Source organism: Strongylocentrotus purpuratus, unplaced genomic scaffold (genome assembly GCF_000002235.5).
Source record: "Strongylocentrotus purpuratus isolate Spur 01 unplaced genomic scaffold, Spur_5.0 spur5_scaffold_10, whole genome shotgun sequence".
Classification (NCBI taxonomy): Eukaryota; Metazoa; Echinodermata; class Echinoidea; order Camarodonta; family Strongylocentrotidae; genus Strongylocentrotus; species Strongylocentrotus purpuratus.
The window spans coordinates 21,255,400-21,272,556 of NW_022145595.1; positions in this window are offsets into that span (position 1 = coordinate 21,255,400).

The following is a 17,157-nucleotide window of genomic DNA, read 5'->3' on the forward strand; positions in this document are numbered from 1 at the left end:
AACCTACAAGAATATGTAAGAAGTCTGTCACTTTGATGGATAATATCTTGACAAATGTAGTCACTAAAGACATTCACTCTGGTATTTTCTATAGTGAGATAACAGACCATCTACCTATTTTCCAAATAACCAACCTCTCTACTAGTTCTTGTCATAGACCATCTTCATTTTTTCCACATAAGGAAAACGGATCCTTTAAATTTAAATTCATTTCAGAGGGATTTATCTGTTTTAGAATGGAATGAAGTATTTTTTCTTGTGATGTAGATGGGGCATATAATTCATTTTAAACATATTATTTAAAACTGTGTATGATTATAAGTTTGTTGTTCGTAAAGTGAAGAAAAGAAAACTGCCACGAAAACCTTGGATAACGCTTTTACTGTTAACAAAATAAAAATAAAAAGTATAGATTATATAAAACATTGTGTCAGAAAAGAAACGACAGCAATGAATGTAAATATAAAAAAATTAAAATAAATTAAACTCAATTTCACAGTCTGTAAGAAAAAAATATTTTTGTGATTTATTACAGAAGAATAGGAATAATATGTATAAAACTTGGGAAGTTATTAATGATTTATTAGGAAAGAGAAGAAAATGCCAATACCCTAATTATTTTCTTAAAGATAAGAACAAGTTAATTGATCGTCAATTGATTGTAAATGAATTCAGAAACCGAAATGCAATTTTAGTTCATTTTTACGAGATCCTTGTAGCACATCAAAAAAAAAATCATCCTACCAACAAACAAGAGCACAGATTTTGAAGGAATAAGTCAGTACATTATAAAACATGTTATACATTTCATTGTCAAACCAATTGTTTTTATATGTAATCTTTCCTTTTTGTCAGGAAAGTCCCCAAGAATTTTAAAGTAGGAAAAATCATACCCATATTTAAAAAAGGGGATCCCCAAATATTTTCTAATTATCGACCAATAACATTACTCGCCTGTTTTTCTAAGATACTGGAAAAATTAATTTATAATAGGCTCTTTAATCATATAAATAAAAATAATCTTCTGACTGTTTCTCAATATGGTTTTAGAAAAAACTTATCATGTGGACATGCCGTAATTGACCTTCATGATCACATACTCAATAAATTAAATAAATAAATAAATTACATACATTAGGCTTGTTTCTTGATTTGTCGAAAGCTTTTGATGTCATTAACCATGATATTCTCCTCACTAAATTAAAATATCTTGGTATATACGCGGTATTTCTTGGGAATGGTTCAGGGACTATTTAAGTGATCGTATTCAATTCACATCATACAACAACTTCTGACAAAGAGAGGATCCAGTATGGAGTCCCACATGGCTCCATGCTGGGTCCTCTCCTATTTTTAATTTACATAAATGACCTTAGTTCTGCTTCATCTCTTTTTCATTTTGTCTTATTTGCTGACGACACAAACCTGATTGCATTTCATAATGATTTGGATAAATTAATGTCAGAAGTAAATAAAAAATTAGAAAAGGTTGTTGAATGGTTTAATGCTAATGAATTGATTATAAATTATGACAAAACAAGTGTATTTTATTTTCATAATAAAACTAATCCTTGCAATATTAATGATGTACAAATATCTATAAACAATATAAATTTGAACGTGTGCTCTTCTGTTAAATTTCTTGGTATCCTTTTGGATGATACTTTATCTTTTCAGGATCATCGATTGTATATAACTAACAAAATATCTAAAAACATTGGTGTTCTTCGTAAATTACGTGTATTTCTGCCTGAAAAAACTATTGTTTATGTTGTATAATTGTTTAATTTTGCCTTACTTACATTACTGTAATATCACCTGGGCCCGTGTGGGAACAACTAAACTAGAACCTCTCTATAAACTTCAAAAGAAAGCTTTAAGAATATGTACAAACTCCCATTATCAAGCTCATTCACGTCCCCTGTTTTTTCGCCTATAGAACACTCAATATTTATGATATACATAAAATTCAAAGTGCTATTATGATGTATAATATTTATAATAATTATGTACCTAAAAGAGTTTGTCAAATGTTTATCCTTGATAAATCTGTTCATTCAGTGTGTGTTATGTGTTGGCATAGTGTGGTGCATGTACTTCTGTCATTACCAAATTAAATCTCACTTTTTACTATAATCTTTAAGTTATTTGTCATGCGCGCCCTATCATCATCTTCAAACAGCCTTCTAGATCCTTCCAGACCATTTTGATCTTCATGTAACACCCTACTTCAAGTGATATTTTCATCAGTTTTCAAGCTTGGTCTAGGGGGCCCAGCACAAGTTCTACAGTGTGGTCCCATGCATTGAGATTCTTGCTGGACTTAGGAACAACTACAGTGTGGTCCCATGCATTGAGATTCTTGCTGGACTAGGAACAACTACACACACATCAACCCAGTCTTCTAGTCAACTTTTCCTTATCACTCATCATGATCTATGGATATTTTATTACAAGAATCTAGATTTCTTAACCATCCAAGATAAAGTAAGACCAATCCAGTTATTTTATTTCCAGTTATTTTCCAGTTATTATTTTTGCTGGACTTTGTCTTTGTCTTTGTAAAAGCTACACTCACAAATTCAATTCAATTCAAGTGAGACCAAACCACCTTTTTCTCAGTTGTTATCCTGTTTTATAGTCTCTAGCATTTTATCGAAATTTGCACCAATCTATAGTCCATCAAAATCGAGCTGTTTGTCTCTGAAACCTAGCTTCCTACAACATCATGCAGGAACATCACCTCTTCATCAGCTTACTTGTCCTTATGTCTTCTATGCACGTGCTTGTGAAGACATACGTCATTGAAGAAAGTGCTACACGATTTCCAGATCAGCAGGAACATCTTTTGATATTGCCTAACTTCAGCTCTCGTGATTTTAGACGTGCAGGTGTACGCAGCCTCTGCCTTTTTCTCAGATTCCAGCAGAAGCGCAGTAACTCTTCATGTGTCCTCAACATTCGTTCCACCAGCCACCTGGCCATCTTACTACTTCTCAGTGGGCAAGTTGAGCCCAACCCAGGTCCGGACACTCCTCCTACATGCGTTATCTGCAAGTCGGATGTCTCTGTCAATGACAAAGCAATATTGTGTGACAATTGTGATGCCTGGTGTCACATCTCATGTGTAGGCATCTCGGCTTCTTCGTACAGTGTTCTCACCCGTCTTAGCAGTTTTTCGTGGATATGCCGTAAGTGTAACAGCATCAATGCAGAATTATCATCTTCCCTTCTGGATGCTGACTTCACTAGTCCTAACCGCTACTCAGCTCTCCATGACGATGCAAGCGAGGTTGATGTTACAAGTGGTCCTCAAGCCTCCACTCCCACTGACAAGGCACCACCCCTACAGTTCTCTTCACCAAGGAAAAATAGAAGGAAGGCATTGAAAGCAGTCATAATTAACTGCAATGGCCTCAAGAGTTTTACGAAACAGTCCCAATTTCAGGCCCTGATCGATCACCACAGACCTGATATCATACTTGGTTGTGAATCGAAGCTAGACGGCACCTGCCCGACATATAGCGTCTTTCCTAGCTCCTACAATGTTTTTCGAAAGGACAGAAATGAACATGGCGGAGGAGTTTTTGTAGCTGTTCACAACTCCCTCATCGTGTCAAATTGTCCAGAGTTTGACACAGACTGCGAGCTAGTATGGTGTCACCTTCAATTCACAAATGCCAAGCCTCTCTTCATTGCAAGCTATTACCGCCCTCCTTCTGGCCGAGAACAAGGACTCGAAGAACTACGCAACTCAATTGCCACATTGATGTCTAGACACCGACGCAATCATCCAAATATTATAATCGGCGGGGACTTTAACCTACCAGATATCGATTGGAAGGAATGCATTGTTAAAAACAGCAATCGCACTAGCATCCACCAACTCCTCCTTGATATCCTGCTAGAGAACTCTCTTCTCCAGTTTGTTAATGAAGTTACCCGCCCTGCATCTGAGAATACACTTGATCTTCTTCTTGCGTCAAATCCAACACTGGTGTCCGATGTCTGTGTCCATCCAGGAATATCGGACCATAACATCGTTGCTTTTTCGATCTCGGGGAATCCAAGAACTTGCCGCATTCCGCCAAGAAAAATCTACCAATTCCACAAAGCTGATCTTCAGAAACTCCGCAAGGCTGTTGCGAAATTCTCAATGGATTTTCTATCATCTTCACCAGAGCTGAAGTCAGTTGATGAAAACTGGACCTGTATCACATCACTCATCAACAAGTGCAAGGATGAATTCATCCCATCCAAGATGTCAAGAGCCAGACGCAACTTGCCTTGGATCACCATTTCCCTCAAAAGGCAAATGAGGAAGCGGGATCGTTTGTTCAAGAGGGCACGAAGTCAGCCTAGTGCATCCAATTGGAAGGCCTACAGGCAGCTTCGAAACGAACTGACCAAACGTGTCCGCCAAGCTCATCACAATTACGTCTGCAACATAATAGGTGAGAGCCTATATGCGAACCCCAAGGCTTTCTGGTCATATGTAAAACAGCGTCGATCTGAAAACTTTGGTATACCACCCTTGAGAAATGATAACAAGCTCCATATCACAAACAAGGACAAGGCTGAATGTTTGAATAATTACTTTCATTCTACCTTCACCAAGAGCAACGTGGATCAAGTTTGCATAAACCGGCCCTCCCTATACAATGACATAGGGCATCTCCACATCCACCGGTCTGGTGTAGTTAAGCAACTGCTTCAACTGAATCCATCCAAAGCCAGTGGCCCAGATGAGATACATCCAAGACTTCTGAAGATGCTAGCACACGAGATAGCCCCTGCATTGTCATTTCTGTTTCAACAGAGTTACAATACCGGAGAAGTGCCTTTGGACTGGAAACGTGCACTTGTAGCCCCTATTCATAAGGCAGGAGATAAATGTTGCCCAGGTAACTACAGACCTATATCGCTGACGTGTATCTGCAGTAAGGTGATGGAACATATTATGCTTAGCCACATTTCTAAACATCTTGCAGCTAACAACATACTCATTGATGAACAGCATGGTTTCAGACAGAATCTTTCGACAACAACACAACTTGTCACAGCTACCGATGATTGGTCATCCTCTCTTCAATCTAGAGGCCAAACTGATATCGTCTTTCTCGACTTCCAAAAAGCGTTTGATCGCGTACCACATCCACACCTTAGATCCAAACTACATTACTACGGAATCAGGGGAGACTCTCTCCGCTGGACTATGTCACTCCTAGCGAATAGACATCAAGCTGTCGTCGTCAATGGTGCTCGCTCAGCATGGATGCCTGTTACTTCAGGAGTACCGCAGGGTTCTGTCATCGGCCCCGTACTTTTCCTGCTGTACATCAATGACATCAAACTCAACATCAAGTCCACAATGCGTCTATTTGCAGATGACAGTGTCATCTACCGGCGTATCGACTCTCCCTCAGACACTCATATACTGCAAGAAGATCTCCATGTTCTTGCAGACTGGTCTACTAAATGGCTGATGGGATTCAACATCAAGAAGTGTGCTTCATTGTCAATCACAAACAAGAAGCACCCCATCACAGTGGACTACACCCTACTAAATGAGTCAATTCCTCGAGTAAAACAATACAAGTATCTTGGTGTCACGATTACCCATGACCTTAAATGGAACACCCAATGTAAACTCACCACCCAGAAAGCCAATAGAACCCTTGGCCTCCTACGCAGAACTCTATCACCGTGCACCAAGAACATCAAATCCAAAGCCTACACAATGCTTGTTCGTCCCCAACTTGAGTATGGCAGTGAAGCTTGGAACCCTCGGACTCTGACATCAATACAAAGTCTTGAGAAAGTACAGCGAGCTGCCGCCCGTTTTGTATACCAAGACTACCGGAGAGTAGCATCAGTCACAGCACTTGTCAACAAACTGGGATGGGATACCCTTCACAATCGCAGGCTTCTTGCACAGTCCACTTTGTTTTACAAGATGCACCATCATCAACTCAACATGCCTTTTCCCACTCACATTATCCCAGCTACATATCTGGGCAGAAATGATCACCCTCTGAAGTATGCAGTACCCCCAGCTTCCATTGATAGCTTCAAGTACTCCTTCTATCCTCGCACCATCTGGACGTGGAACCACCTATCAGCTGCTGCGGTAATATCTCCAACAGTGACCATCTTCCAGGAGGCTGCTCTACCCATCATCAGAGCGTTGCCTCCTCCTGTTGGGTCCAAGCTACTGTAGACTCCACGTCTTGGTTTTTACTTGCACGTCCACCGTTTTATTGTAAATAATAGACATCATTCACTGTTTTGAATTACTTCATGCACTGTCACTATGCCAGCACGTTGCACGGACATCCCAGTTTAGCTGTATGATAGCTGCCATCGGGATTATCTCTACAAGTAACAAGTAATTCATATAATACACGTTCCTGTATCAAATATCATTATCCAAAGGTCTCTACCCAGTTAATGCTTTTCTCTTTTAGACATAATGGCCGGTCCCCGTATCTGGAACGATTTAACTGATAAGCTAACATTATGGACAACTATATCATCCGTTAAAGTTCTATTTAGAGGCAGTCTCTTCGTATTTCTTTTAACTTGTTCTACCTTGCAATGTACCATGCATGCGTGTGTGTGTGTGTGTGTGTGTGTGTGTGTGTGTGTGTGTGTGGGTGTGCGCGTGAGTGTGTGTGTATGGTGTGTGGTGACTGTGTGTGTGTTCATCGGTGTGTATTTATAATGTGTAGTATCTTATTTATATATTGTTATTGTTGTAGTAACGTGTACAACCATGTAATCTCGTTATTTATTATTTATGTCAGGGGACTATTAAAACTACATAGAAAATATGATCGGCAAATATGATATCATAAATATATTTGTGGCTTACACCCAGTAAATAAGATCGATTGATCGATCTGTATTGAAAAACAATGAACCTGAAGGTTCACGGTCACTGGCACAGCAGTGAACGGGTCTGACAATGAGGCTCAGTGTGCTTTCTGGGTGAATGAACGCGAACCTGCATACTGCTTGCCGGGCAGCAACTCTACCATCAGGCCATCACTGGTCCATGGCACAGTCACGATGAACTAGAAACAAATACCCAAGCTCTCCCGATTTATTCTGACTTATTAATATTCATTAGTCCGTCATAGGACTATAACTTTTATAAATGTAATGCTTCCTGGGAGAAATTTCTCTCAGGAAGCTTTACATTGATAACTAGATGGACCTTCGACCGCGTGCAGTCGAAAATGATGCCTCCGCCATGGAGCAATTTTACAATCCAAAACAGAAGCAAGCTATTTTTGCATACATAATGAGTCCTGTGACCTTTGACCTTGGATCTCGCGACCCCAAAATCTAATCAGTTCATTGGCTCTGCAAGATACATACATGACCCAAGTTTGGCGGGAATCCACTAATGGGTTCTTGAGATAACGCGATCACGAGCTATTTTTGAATACATAATGAGCCCTGTGACCTTTGACCTTGGATCTCGCGACCCCAAAATCTAATCAGTTCATTGGCTCTGCAATTAAGATACATACATGATCAAAGTTTGGCGGGAATCCATCAATCGGTTCTTGAGATAACGCGATCACGAGAACGGGACGTTCGACGGACGGACGGACAACCCGAAAACAGAATGCTAACCCATAGGAAAGTGAAAAGTATGCCGCAGACCTGCCGCAGACTAAAAGTCTGCGGCAAAGAGTATGCCGAAGTATGCGGCAGAAAGAAATTTTGCTGCAGACTTGCCGCATACCAGTATGCCACAGGAACACTCTGCGGCAGATCTGCGGCAGGATGAAATTTTGCTGCAGACTTGCCGCATACTAGTATGCCACAGGAACAGTCTGCGGCAGATCTGCGGCAGGATGAAACTTTGCTGCAGACTTGCCGCATACTAGTATGCCACAGGAACAGTCTGCGGCAGATCTGCGGCAGGATGAAATTTTGCTGCAGACTTGCCGCATACTAGTATGCCACAGGAACAGTCTGCAGCAGATCTGCGGCAGGATGAAATTTTGCTGCAGACTTGCCGCATACTAGTATGCCACAGGAACAGTCTGCGGCAGATCTGCGGCAGGATGAAACTTTGCTCCAGACTTGCCGCATACTAGTATGCCACAGGAACAGTCTGCGGCAGATCTGCTGCAGGGCGAAACTTTGCTCCAGACTTCCCGCATACCAGTACGCCACAGGAACAGTCTGCGGCAGGTCTGCCACAGGAAATCCCATTAAAGTCTAATAGGGCCAATTGAAACCAATCATCTCATGCATATTCATTATTACTTTACACGTGTGGCAGAAAAATACATTTATCATGATTTGTTAAGCAAATTAAGACAATGCACATCATTTTTGTGATTTCTATTCTCCTTTTGCCATTATTAACCAATAGATTATTTTGTCTAATCATGTTACAATTACATTCACGTTTAAGCAATAGATATATTGATTACTAACCAAGAAACTATGATTACTAACCAAGAAACAATATACATATTTAGTATATATATGTGTACGAGCCTGTGTCACTTTAAATGTTACTCTTGAATACACTTCAAATGATCAATGTGATGAAATTAATACAATTGAGAATAGAATATACCTAATTGGTAATATCGATATATATTGGTATTATCTAATTGGTAACATCGATATTGCCAATATCGATTATGAAGTATCAATCAGTTTATCACTGGTTCTTCTACATGCATACTTTATTGCCACGTACTGGATATAAAAGAGTATGCGGCAGGTCTGCAGCAAGTCTATATGAGATATGAATATTCATGACGAAGAGTCTGCGGCAGGTCTGCAGCAAGTCTGCGGCAGACCTGCCGCAGACTCTTCATCATACTGAAAGAGTATGCGGCAAGTCTGCAGCAAGTCTGCCGCAGACTCTTCATCATACTGAAAGAGTATGCGGCAAGTCTGCGGCAGACCTGCCGCAGACTCTTCATCATACTGAAAGAGTATGCGGCAGGTCTGCAGCAAGTCTGCGGCAGACCTGCCGCAGACTCTTCATCATACTGAAAGAGTATGCGGCAAGTCTGCGGCAAGTCTGCGGCAAAACTAATTTGCATGTGAAAAAGATGACTGTCTGCGGCAGGTCTGCTGCAGATCTGCGGCAAGTCTGCCGCAGGAGTATGCGGCAGGCTCATTTCTTTCCTATGGGAACTAGCGGAGGCATAAAAATATGACATCGTCTTGAAAACAGTCAGAAAATATTGGAACTAGATCGAATAAGAGATGATGCGATCATGTAAACAAGTGTATTTTGTCCATGTTAATCCACCACTCACATCACACAATTAACAACAACAAAAATGTACTTTAATTACCTAGTCTTTGAAATCACTGTATCGTAGAATAATATTGCAGAAGCGGTGGTCAAAAATCGCCCCTCCACTTGCATCGATCGCTTATCCGTCAAGTCAGCAGTTTGCATTTCACGCACATCTTTTATTGCAGACTCTTTGTATATGTTTAGCACATTAATATTGTTCGTTCCAAAGTTCGAATATGCCCAAATAAGGACGCTTGTTGATAGAGGAATCGGGGGGGGGGGTAAATCTCTAGTTCGGTTTTGAAAGCTTTTGCGATCGCATTTTTCTAGTTCTGTACCTTCTGAGTAAGTTTCATCTCTTCTTCTTTTCCTTCAGGATAATATCTGCCTCCTTCACTGCTGAAGATTCTTGCAGATATCTTAGTGCATGTGTGTGGCGACCCCCCCCCCCCCCCCTGGCGCTCGCCAGGGGGGGGGGGGAGCGCGCGGGACATCACCAAAAAAGGTAAAATTAACGTGTTTTTACACGTTTTGTCCGCAGGGGCCTTGCCCCCCCCCCCTGGATCCGCCACTGGTATCGACATAGGGATGCCCTGCAGGTGTGCAGAAGAAAGGTGTATACTGTATAACATAGTGCCAGTAAAAATGTTGCTTTTTCTCGTGCTCTTCAAATATTATAGTACCAGTAATGCGGGGTGACAGCATGATAAGTCTTCAATATAATATGTTGTAAGAGGTACATTAAACGATCATCTAAATATGCTTTGGGGTGATCCGCAGGCGCGTAGCCAGAGTTTGATGTTTGGGGGGGGGGGGCACATACATGTAATCGATCGAGGTCAAAAAAGGGGTCTACAAAATTTCAACCGATCCTGGAAATTTTAGGGGGGGCACGTGCCCCCCGTGCCCCCCCCCCCCCCCCCCCCCCCCGTGGCTACGCGCCTGGTGATCCGACTATATACCTTTTTTTTTGGGGGGGGGGCCATATGGAAACGTTTGTTTGTATTTGCCTCATAAAAGAATTTGACCTCGAACTGACTCTCACACGGTGTTGAGTGCTCAGGGGTCACAGGCCACTGGCTTCATCGGGCAGGTAGTTCCATTATGTGAATGGGTAAATTAACTATTACAAAATGAGGAGACACATTACATTGTACAATAGGGACACACATTGTTTTTATTGTGCAGAACATACTCTTTTATTGACTTACTTATTGCATGAAACTAAACCAAAATGCATTTTGCGTTCTGGCAATTGGAGTACAAAGAATGATAGCAGGTGAATGAAATGCTTCAACAGCAACACAAACACCTGGGAAGCTAGGAAGCATCCATAAATTTGAATAATTTAGTTGATAAACGACTCCGCATGTGGACGTTTGTTTGGAGCAGAAAGCAGTGGATTCTTAACAACACGAACCCATTTAACAGAATGTCGGAACGTAAATTAAATTTGGCGCGGTTGGAAAGTGCATCTTTCTACCCTGCGACTTTAATGGTACGATCCAGTAAATTAAAACAGTAAAGTGGCTCTTATTTAAAATTACTCATTATATAAAATCCAAAACTTCAATGATATCAGAAAAAATATGTTATATCTTACTAATAATTAAAAAAAAGATGTATAAACATTGTGAAAGTGTCGCATTTTACGTTAAAGACACCGATTTAGCGAAGATGATGTCATTAGTGCGCTTGCATCAGGGAATTCAAGGTCAAAAGGTCAATTCAGACGCTGATAAGTTATTTGTCGAGCCTTTTTGTTTCCTTTATTCCGACAAAATTATACAATCAATCAAAACAAGTTTGATACCAGAAGAAAGCTATACGATTAGTATTTTCATTAACCGCTTGCCCCAAAGTCTCTTGACCACAGTGAAACGAGTGAGAGCTTGCGAGAGCGCCCAAAGTGTGATTGAAACTCGCTATTTGCTCTTCTCCAACGCAAAAAGAGACGACATTGTGCTGGATAAATGTATTTTTTCCGACAAAAGTACAAAAAATTTGCATATGTTTTTTTTAATATTATACTTTATGAAATGTTACCCGAGCGACATCCGGGCGCCCCAATGCTGGAAAGAAACGTACATTTTAGAAAACTTCACTTTTTCATGGAAAAATGCTTATTTGTTCTATGCACGCAAGTCAGATTGAGCGGATGATACAACGTTTCCATATTGGGGGGGGGGGGCATTTTCATTTTTTTTGTTTAAAAAAAAGTAAAATTAACATTACCATCTTTTTTGTGACCTCTTTTTTGGTCAGGGGTTGGGGCCGGGCCGTTCGGGCCACCACGCCCCCTCCCCCTCCCGTGGTTTTGCGCATGTCTCAACCCTAACGCCAGTTAAGACCAAAAGCGACACCAGCCTAGATATATTAACGATTCCACGGCGCATCATTACGTCAGATTGATGCCCCTTATTCTTTTTTATTTTCCTTTCCAAATTTTTGAATTCATCCTCTCTTTCTCTTTCTCTATCTTTCTGTCTGTTTCTCTCTCCTATATCTATATCCCCTCGTTTTCCTGTTTCTCTAAAACTCTCTCTGCTGGTCTTCAAGTGCGTGCGTGTGTATCCTCCTTTTTAAATTCCCCCCCCCCCCGCAGATTCTTTCAAACTTTATCCCTGTAAGCGTTTGAGCCCCCCCCCCCCCCTCCCACTCCGTGAACGGAGGGATACCATGCGTGTTACCAAAATGTCCGATAAAGATCCGGCCCGTATTTACTTTACACACCGGACTAAGGGGGTGTTTTCAAAAAGAGGGAATATGCATATGCGTACCCTAAACTATAACACTGAGCTTTGACTTTAAATATAGCGCTCAAATTATTAAAATTTCTTAAAATGTCAGAGGTCATAATTATGTCCTCAACTTGGAAAATTGTCAAAGACATGATAATATGTAAGCAAAGTAAGTATGAAGCTGCTCAAAAATTCATCCATGAAGGTAATGAGTTAACTTCAATCTGCAGATGATATTGCTAACGCATTTAATGGCTTCTTTGCTATTAAACATAGGCCCTGACCAAGCAAAGAAATAGAAGTTTCAATTTCCTCTTTTCCTGAGGCCAACTGATTATCTTGAGATATTAAATATTGTCTAATCCCCTGAAAACAGGAGGTCTTCTGGACATGATGAAATTAGTTCAACGCTGCCAAATCAAATCATTGGTTCAATCTAAACACCTCTTATACGTAATCTGTCCATATATCATCTGGTGTGTTTTCTTCTTCCTTAAAACTAGCTAAGCTTATTCCGGTTTATAAAAGGAATAGCACCTCTGTCATTTTTAACTATAGCCCTATCTCGAAATTGCCTAGTTTAAAAAAAGTATTGGAGAGAACTGTATATAATAGGCTAATAAACAATCTTGACAGCAACAAAATTCTTAACCTTAACCAGTTTGGATTTCGCAGGTCTCACTCGACAGGGGGGGGGGGGGGGGGGGGGGGTAGTGAGCACTATCTTATTTTTTTGCTCCTAAACATTTGATAATCGAGCCAGCCGAAAAGTCGCTCAGTGGTGGTTGGGGGGGGGGGGGGGTAGTGAGCACATTTTTTTTTCACCCTCGAAATTTTAAAATGTGTACCCCCCACCCCCCCCCCCCCCCCCCCCCCCCCCCCTCCTAGGCGCCAGGGGGGGGGGGGCCATCCCCCAAAAAGGTAAAAATCACGTGTTTTTACACGTTTTTTCCCCAGGGGGAGGGGGGGGGGGCGGGCCCCCTTGGATCCGCCACTGTATTATATAGCGCGAAATATCTTGTATCTGGTAAGATATTATACATGTTGTGCAATACACTTATTTTACCTTACATATCATATTACAATGTCCTCTGGGCAACGTGAAGGAGTGCCACGGCACAATACTGTTGTTACAAAAGAAAGCCATTTCTATATGTGATGGAGCTGGGTTCCATGATCATCACACACGCTCTATATGAGCTGCAGCGCCCGACTGTTATTGATATTCATTTTCTTCGAACTGCCCTTTTTATGTATCGCTTTAATGTTACCTGCCTCCTTTTCTTCTACGTTTATCAATAATAATGATATTCATACCTTATCCCACAAGCAACATCTATCAAATCCTCGTATGTTGTTGGCTCATAAAGCTATTATACATATAATGGCGCTGATGTTTGGAATTCTCTACCTACTGAAATTCGAAATATATCGACCGTGCACTCCTTCAAAAGAGCAGTTAAGCACCTGCGTATCTCAAAGATGTAATTACTGTATCAATAACAAGTGCTTAATTTCTATGAAAAATTTGCTCTCAGCCAATCGAATGCCACCATTAGTCCATTACAGTTGCTTATAACAGTCACGATTACTTGTTATTGATAGCAAGTGTTATGAAACAGGACTCTGAACAATCAATCTCAACACACCTGGAAATATTTTGATAAAAGCTGGTTTATTCATAAAAATTCAATCATAATTTGAACAAGCAAAATAACTTATAAACAAGTCTACCAGATGAAAGCAAGTCTCGTTTACATCTTGTGACTTTTAACGCATATAGTACTATCATCAGTTAATGTCACTCAGAGCAACTTAATGGACCTAAAAGTACGGTAGAAAAAGAAAAGAAAGGAGTTTCAGAAAAAGGAGAATACATGCTTATTAATGATGGTTGGAATACTATGTTTCATTAAATACAGACAGTGATACAAAATACAAATCTTTACAAACCCTTAAAATAATAAAGATAATAGTGGCTACTTGTATAAAGCACAGGTCCACCTTTCGGTGCTCGTGGCTTATGCTAAATCCCATAAGAAAACACTGTCCATGATATATATAATGTAATAATTACCTAATAAAAATGGGATAAAATATGGGACAGTCATCCATGAAGCAGATGTATATTTTAGTGCTTTAGAATTTGGCGATGCTTACAAAATCCATCATGTGTCATGCAAATTATGTTCGGCTTAGGTCCAGAAGGGCGTCACTCTGTGTTAAGATATATAAAGTAACATCCTTCTGTCTCTAAACAGGTGCTCTCATGAACTGCTATTCTATGGTGTGTTCTACAAGGTACAAATCAGGATTACACTGACAAGCACTGAATTATATGGCCAATCATATGATTATTATTGGTACTTCCAAGACTAACTTTTAAAACATGGTCGTGTTATTAATAATAGTGATAGCAATGACATGACTTCATAAAGTGCTTATTGCATGATGCATGTCTCTAAGTTTACGGTATGCTTTAGAAATAGGTTTTTACATTAGTTACCGGTATCAGATTGAGGCTTGTGCAAACACAATGTATGCACATTCTCCACTCCCAGGGGAGTAATCAGCCCCAGTTACCAATGTTACAGATGTATAACTCACAAGAGACTTGCATCCTATGGGTACCAATTTATACTCCTGGATGGATAGAGGCAAAGTATATAAAATGCCTTGCTGAAGGATACAAGTGCATTGCCTGGCCTCAATCCGATGACCTTCACTTTTCTAATCCCATAGTAAAGTCACTGACCTACGACACCTATACAATGCCTTCATACCATTGTGTCAATATTTTTAATATATGATACAAGTTACAATGATCAATAGAGGTTCAGATATTTGTATTAAGTGACCAATCTTGGTCCAAAGTACCTGAAGTGGACTCAAATATTGGGTCCACAATTAGTAATGAATCGTTCATTTCTCAGTGTGATTTCACAAGCTGGTTATTTTAACCCTTTGCTTACAGGAACCTGGTGGTCCCTGTGTTAAGCCTATGGGACCTATACAATTCAGTAGTAAACGGGTTAAGATTAAGGTCATTGAACATTGAACGCTACTCAGTCCAATACAGTTCCCCTAAAGATAAAGTGGAGTCATGAGGTTGCATTGAGAAAGAAAAGGTTGATAATGTACATGTAGCACCTAAGTATTGGTGTATTCTGTGAGGTTTTGGAATCATCAAAATGATAGAAAATTGACCCAGTCACAAGCTCTGGACACAGACGTGTGTGTATGGGACTACACAAACAGGCAGCATGAACTTAGTTTGATTCAAACACTCTGGTTATTTCTTGTCATATTTTGAATATGAGGGCAATCTGAAGAGCCATCCTTTTCAAGGGAAATTTTCTTCTACAGTATTCTTCCACTGTAACATATTATGAATGAAAATGCTAACAAATTATGTTAACCTTTCCCACAATTCTACCTTCCTTTTAAACATATAACTTAAGCAAAAGAATTAGCTTTGCAATCTTATATACTGTACATAAGGTAGCCTAGAAAAAATGTATTGTATCATTATATTCTTCTAAATAAACACCTCAAGCTATTCAATATCATATACTGTTCATATACACATATAGTTTAATTAATTTCAATCAGAAATGTATACAAGATGAGAAAAAAAATCTATCATATTCTTTATCTCATCTCCTAATTCTTAGATTTCGGACATAAACATATTGATCAGACAAACCAAAAGACAAAGTAAACAAGCACAGAACTATGGTGAACATGAATAACAAATATGAAGCTAAACCTTGCAAAAGGCGTCAACAAGCAGTAAATAAAGAGGAGTTGAGGAAGCTCCCTAGGGTAGGCCTATACAAATATTGTCTAGTTAAGTCTCGGCAATAAAAGTGCAACAAAACTTTAAATTATTGACAAAGTCATGTGAAAAAAGATGAACATGTAAGCATACTAAAGAAGTCAACATAAGGCACATGCAAATATATGTTCAAAGCAGAAATAAGAGTAGTTGCATCAACTGCAAGCAAACACACATGCAGATCTTGCTTTATGAAAGGCAAACGGTATATTGTTATTCTAGAATTTTATATTTGTTTCACAAAAAAAAATCACTACTGGGATGAGACTCACTGGGTTAAATCCTCAAGTTTACTGTAAAGTTATTATAATTATATGTCAATATTATGGTTTTCAAAAAGTAGTACAACAACATGAACCAACTGAAGATAGTGATATGAAATTAATATTCACTATTGTTATTTTCCCACATGACTAAAAATAAAGGCATTTAGAACACATGCATACAAATCCTGCATCCTCTAAATAATATGATAATTGAATAATTTACTATTTAATCCCTATAACAACACTTTCTATCGATATGATAATGTGTTTCCATGATATCAGCTATTCCATAAACTATATTCTGAAGTGAACTAATTGATGAAAAGTTAAATAGTTCAAAGTAACATCAACAAAGTGAATCAAGTTGAATAATAGAATTAAAAGTACTCTAACATATAGGTGACATACAAATAATACAATCAGTACTTTTCAAAAGATAGTTCTTCAGGAACAGGGAGGAAAACAAACAACCAGTGCAATATTAGTACCTTTCTTTAATACTTGCAAGGAAGAGTTCAATGTCTTGACACCAAGATAAAGAGGGAGAGAAGGGACGGGGGAGAGAGGAGGGGAAACGGGACTGGATGAGAGAGCGAGGGAGAGAGAGAGAGAGAGAGAGAATGAGAGTAAAAGAGAGGGAGAGGGAGACAGACAGAGATAGTGAGAGACAGAGAGAAAGACATACGGAAAGAGAGACAGAGAGGGAGAGATAGACAAAAGGGGTTGATTCATCAAATAATATTGTCTACTATAGGAAGACTGATAACCAAGAAATTGGCATCGTCAATACTTGTCAAAAGATATGACAATCATCTTGAAATAGAATGTTTAAAATTTTGAAGAGGTTTTGAACGTAGTTGCAATGGAAGATTATACATCCCAGAAAGTTTAACAGTTTAAGGAAGTTTGAACAAAAATATGAATTTTATTCACATCATATGATACTATGCATAACTTTGAAATAATAGCTATCCTTATAGATAAAATATTTTCACAGAAATCTCTTTGAATTTCACCACCCGTATC